The following is a 6,301-nucleotide window of genomic DNA, read 5'->3' as shown; positions in this document are numbered from 1 at the left end:
AAAAAAAAAAAAAGATGTCATTCCTGAAGCATGCCAACTCTGTATCTTTAGCAGTTTTGAGTCACAGGGAGGGATGTGAACATGTGAAAGAATCAAGCAAGTAACTTAGACTTTAAGTATTTACAAGTAGCACCAGTGAACACTTAGATGGCATTAACAGCAGGCGACACTATTTTCAGCACTTTCCATGTAGCATCACATTTAATCCTCGCGAGAGGGAAGTGCTATTATTATCCTCATTTCAAAGAAAAGAAAATTGAGGCACAAAGAGGTAAAGGAACATACCCAAGTTCCACCGTTAGCAAGAAATTATGGAAGTCTTAAGGGCTGCTCATGAATATTTCAGTTCTCCTCGGAGGCCCCGATAGAATTGCACTTAGGTAGGCTCTCTAACAGCCACTGTTCGATCCACCACGCTCTCTTTTCTCTGGCTTGATTATCACTGAGGTAGGTATTGGGATGGAGCCCAGGTTTCTGAGTGACCGTGACGATTATAGGCCTCCTGCCAACCTGAGTGGAACATTTAACAGCAACAAAAAACACTGTGTTGAGCCTCTGCAGCCTTGGGGTTGTCTGTTAGTGGAGCATACTCCAGCCTGTGCTGGCTGAATAGTGGTAATGCTGGCATTTGAACCCAGGCAGTTTGTCTCTAGGGTCCATGCTCTAAACCAGAGTTATACTGCCTCCCAAGTATGGGGTATTCCCTGTACACTGAAAGAGCTTACCGTCCATTGAAAATGGGCACACACTGCAGAAGGAGCCAAATAAGAATGCTAAGTAGCACCTGATGGGTTTAGAAATGAACATCACAGAGTAAGGAATGGGAAGTCAGAGAATGGGAAGATCAGGGTAGCCAGATATGTTGGTCCAAGCCCACTGGGTTGTAAAGGGAAGAAACCCATTCTAATTAGCTCAAGTCAATCAGCATGAGGTTATAATCTCTTGGAATCTAAAGTAGGGAAATTAGAACAACTGAGCCTAACAGTACACCTGAAAAGTCAGCAAACCTGTTTTCAGAGATTCCATGTCCTCTCTTATCTCTGTTTCTCTCAGCTTTTCCTCTGTTTCCCAGCTGTACTCTTCCCCTTGGCCCAATGTGGCATCGGTCTCACGTACCAGATCCATCTCTACCACCACTGAAATGGCTCTGTGTCACTTAGTGCAAGTTGAGAGACAGAATCTGCTTGGCCCAACCAGTTTCCCTTGGGCCAATATGACCTCTGGTTCAATTATCTGCCAGGGAGAGGATCCCAGAGTTCACGGGCTAAAACAATCCCTTTGGCAGAAATGGGATGAGAGAACAAGTCCAAAGAAAAAAGGTGTGTGGTTAGCAATGAAGTCAAGAATGATTAATCAAAGAAGTAAGCATTTGATTTAGATGAGCAGAGAGGAATACGGCCAGGGCACCACAGGAAGAAGCGTCAGCTTGCGTAAAGAGGTAAACACGCAAATGCTCCTGCTTGTTTGTAGGCAATGAGGAACCCTAAGATGGCTAGGAAAAACAAGCTCAGGTTGCTCAGGGGCGGGAGGCTGAAAAAGTGAAATGAGTCAACAGATATTCATCAGTGACCTTCACCTTTACCTAAAGTTTATTTTACAAGTCTGCTCTTTTGACAATCTGGGCTGTGATCTCCAAGCCAGAGTGTATGTCTTTTCTCTGAACTATGTCATTCCTTTCATTTGAACATTTCTTAACCTCTTACAACTATCTCCTATGTTTTATAGAAATTAATAAACATTTCTTAAACCCTCCATAAGAGCATAAGTCACCTTAAGAGAAGGGACTGTGTTTTATACCTATTCCTAGCACCTAGCTCAGTCCCCTTCACCTAACAGAGTTTTACAAATGTTTGTTGGATAAAATAATTAAAAATAAATGAACCTCACTTTAGGAAGAACAAAGAGCCAACTGACTTATGTGGCAACATCACAAAGACTTCACATTCTTTGAAAAGCAAAGAACATCTAATATCTTAGGAAGGAAAGTTCTTAATTATTACCATGACTCCCCACTGTTCTTCTTCTGCTCACTAACTAGTCTGGAGGTGCTGGAGACCTCCTTCCACGCTCCTAAAAATTAACAAGCCACTTTTCAAAATATATTCAAATATTTTCAAAATGTATTCAAATATATTCAAAATAATATATTAAGTTTTACATATTTGAATCCATTTCATAACACCATAATATCTATAATTATTAGATTACTAGGCCATATGTGAATATAATGGCTAGAAGTGCACAAATTTAGTAAAACCAGAAACTTTCAAGCCATCATCTGAATCTCAGCTCTACTTTATTTCTGGTAGTAAAAAACTGGATATAATAACATTTACCTCATGTGTTTGGTGTGAAGATTATGCAAACAAACACATGTAAAGTTCTTAGCCTAGGGGCGCATAGTAGGTATAAAGAAATACTTGTTCTCTTCCTAGTTTCCTCTTTCCTTTGATGAGAACTGCCTTTCACTAAGCCAAGTGATGTCACATAACTCTGTGCCATACTGCTCTTTGGACAGATGGACCAGCTGCAATTTAGACTGCTGAATGGAACCCCCAGTGCTAAATTGGACAGCCACTCAGGTCTCGATGGCCTTTGATCTCTCCAGAGTGCTTCATCTCCTCTGGTCAGTGACTGCGCCTCCTCGTCGCTCTGGAATAACAGAAGGTCAGAGTGGGGCCCCACACTATTGCAACTGTCAGACTATCTGAGGCATTGCAATTTGGCTCATTCCCTGTTATGACAATGATGGTAACGAGAACTGAAAATGGCACAATACAAACGCATTCTTGAGACCAAAATTGGAATAAAAATGGAAAATTTTCAGGAGCTGTTATCCCCAGAACAGGCTTCTCATTGTAATTGTGTGGATTTTTGTTTTTCTTTATTTCTTGTTTTTTATAATCTTGTGTTCAGATCTTGGTATTGGCAGTCAGTGAAAATTATTTGGGCAGTCAGGAGAACAATGATGTTTATCTAGTAACAAGGTTGTAAAATTTGAATAGACCAAGGCAACCAATAAATGCTAAAGATAGTTTCCTTTGCAGAATTAATTTTCCTACATTATACTTTTGACCTATTAAGAAATAAGAACACATCAAGATCATGGTGAACAAACTTTGCATCTTGTAAGACACATTCTGTTAAAGCAGTAGTTCTCAAATGGGAGCAAAGCTTCTCTATTTGGCCCCTCTCCCCACATACCGCCACCCCCAAGGTGACATTTGGAAATATGTAAAGATATTTTTCATTGTCACAATTAGGAGGGGAGTGTCGCTGGCATCTAGTGGGTGGAGAGCAGGAAAGCAGATAAATATTTTACAATTTACAGGCCAGGCCCCCACAACAAAGAATTATCCCACCCAAAATGTCAATAGTGATGAGATTGAGAAACTTATGTTAAAAGAACTCAAACTTCTTCCTTTGCTTAAATCCAATATCGTAACATTTCGTTATCAAATACTTCTGCATCTCATTTCCTTGGGATTTAGTAGAGGAAAATTGTTTAAAAAAGGAAAACAGATAAAATAAAAACATGTAAAATAGGAACTAAAAAAATTAAATCTCAAACTTCTCAGAAGTCAGTATGAGCCATGTAAGTAAACACTGTACTAGTCACATTTCTCATTAGCATACTCAATTCCTAACACTTATATTTTAGCTTTAAATAGCACATTCAATTTCAAAGATCTCATTTGATCTTCACAAAAGTCCGTGGGGTAGATAAAATTGTCTACAATTTAAAAGGGACCAAGTAAGATTCAGAGAGGATATTTGTCTAATGAAACAAAGGTAATAAGAACACCACGGAACAATGAGAAAAATGAATGTTTGTGATCAGGAATGCTGAGCTTCCTAATGTCTCCCATTCACCAGCCACGTGTCATTGTTTCATCCTGTGAAACCCTGGCCTCCACAACTTCACAGCTGGAGTGGCAATAGCTAGCTAGGGGGTTGGGTAGAGGGGTGGCTTACCAAAGGGATTGACTGAAGCCATGGGTCCTAAACAAAGGAACTCACCTTATGTGGAATAATACACAGAGGTGGCATTACAAATCCAGTGCACTTTCCTCCATCCCATGAGGGCCCACCACATGTTTGTAACACCGTTAGGCATTGAGGTGGTCGATCTCAACAGCAAATGTGTATAGCCTGCCTATGGAAAAAGAAAAAGAGAAAAGAAACAGCTTAAAATCACTTAGAACTTTTTTACTTTCAACTGTATTGTTCAAAATTGACAGGAGATTTCTTTCTCAGCCAGGACAAGATAAGGAGAAACTTTCCATTTTCCATGATTGAATAGTGTGCGTTTTTGTGTGTGTTGGGGGTAGGGATGGGGAGAATGAAAGCATCTCAAAACAGTCTAAGGCAAAAAGGGACTGAATCATCTTCACTGAAATGAAGAGAACATGCTTTTATTTGTTCAGAGGAATCTCAGACCAAGAGAGTGTATTTTTCTCAAACATCCAGCAAATCTTTTGGGGCCTGAATCAAAAAGAAGCAAAAATTAAAAAGAAAACTTGACCCTGTAATTCTGAGAATTAATCTGAAGGAAAAATAATATATATAATATATCTATTGTATAGATATACTATATATATTGTGTATATATATATATATATATGTTGTGTATATGTAATTTTAACATTAACACCCAAATTGTAGTAACATCAGTACAATTCTATAAATTATGTAATCTTTTACAAACATGAAAAATTGAAACCCAATGAACTATCCAACAAAAGGAGAATGGTTAAACAGTCATTAAAAATTATGGTAAAGGGCAGTTACAACAGAATTAATGCCTGCTAAAAACAGTGGTTTAAAAAAAAGCAGAAACAAAATTACAGATATGAAATAAACTCAATTTTGTTTTTGGGAAAGCCTAAATAAACAGATAAGAAGCAGTCTAAAATGTTATAGTGGTAAGGTTATAAATAATTTTTCATCTTTCTTATTTTCTATTTTCCAGCTTTATAAAATGAACGTATATTCATGTTACAATAAAAATAACACCAAATATAATGACAAAGCTCAGATCACTTGAAAAAAAAAAGGAGTTATGTTGAAAAAATACGTAGAATTTTATGTGGGGAATTTGCTAGTGCAAATAAAATAGTTCAGTAAGGCAGGGGAAGAATAACTTGATTGTTACACCATTGCAAAGCCCTTAAGACCAAATTCCTCTCAGCCCATCAATTTCACATTGATTTCATCTTGACACATAACATGCCCCTCAGTTCTACAATAAAAAAAGCCATGAAATATCAATGGTGACTTCTAGAGGACACACATACACATGTTGATTGAAGATTAATTTCTCAGTGGGGCGACTCATCACCAATATCCTGCCTTTTGTGTGACATAGGTCAGGTGACTTTAATGATTAATAAAGGAACCTGCTTTGAGCTGGCTCTGGGTTTCCAGGAAATATCAGCTATTTTGAACTAAAGGCATAGAGGATGCTCTGGTTTGACCACATATTTTATTACAGAGCATCATAATCTGAGTAAGGGATTATCTGAATGGTTTGAAATGCCACTAAAAGCCACTAAAAAGCTACCATATGTATAAACTTGGTGATAGCTGATTATAAATCTTTCCGGATGGCAGTATACTACATGTTGACCTGGACTATGTCCCATAGTATGTATTTTTCACCCTTTTCCTTTTCCTTCACACATAATTTTCCAGCAACATTTTCAATAGCACTTGACCGTTGGGGGAGATGGATTAAAGAGAATATTTAATCAAATGATCCTGATGATTTAATCAAACGGGCTAAACCCAGTAGGTATTCAGACAGCTGATGTGAGGGGCACCTGGGTGGCTCAGTCAGTTAAGCATCTGCCTTTGGCTCAGGTCATGATCTCAAGGTCCTGGGATCCAGCCCTGCATCGGGCTCCCTGCTCGGCGGGGAGCCGGCTTCTACCTCTGCCTGTCTTCCCAGCTTGTGCTCTGCCTCTCCNGCTAAACCCAGTAGGTATTCAGACAGCTGATGTGAGGGGCACCTGGGTGGCTCAGTCAGTTAAGCATCTGCCTTTGGCTCAGGTCATGATCTCAAGGTCCTGGGATCCAGCCCCGCATCGGGCTCCCTGCTCGGCGGGGAGCCGGCTTCTACCTCTGCCTGTCTTCCCAGCTTGTGCTCTGCCTCTCTCTCTGAAATAAATAAATAAAAATCTTAAAAATAAATAAATAAAGAGCTTAGGTTAAAGTTCAGTTTAAAAAGAAGTATAGGGGGGCGCCTGGGTGGCAGAGCGGTTGGGCGTCTGCCTTCAGCTCAGGGCGTGATCCCGGCGTT

General features: G+C 39.4%; 1 long non-coding RNA gene across 1 annotated transcript in view; it reads right to left on the bottom strand.

Moving 5' to 3' along the window:
- Positions 1-6,301, bottom strand: part of LOC105240566 — a 335,101-nt gene that overhangs the window by 181,706 nt on the left and 147,094 nt on the right. Inside the window, exon 3 of the long non-coding RNA XR_004626486.1 lies at positions 4,021-4,156. This is a non-coding gene — a long non-coding RNA (uncharacterized LOC105240566). The remainder of the gene's footprint in view (positions 1-4,020; positions 4,157-6,301) is intronic.

Source organism: Ailuropoda melanoleuca, chromosome 7, assembly GCF_002007445.2.
Source record: "Ailuropoda melanoleuca isolate Jingjing chromosome 7, ASM200744v2, whole genome shotgun sequence".
In the NCBI taxonomy this organism is placed as follows: Eukaryota; Metazoa; Chordata; class Mammalia; order Carnivora; family Ursidae; genus Ailuropoda; species Ailuropoda melanoleuca.
This window is presented reverse-complemented; position numbering and strand designations above follow the sequence as displayed.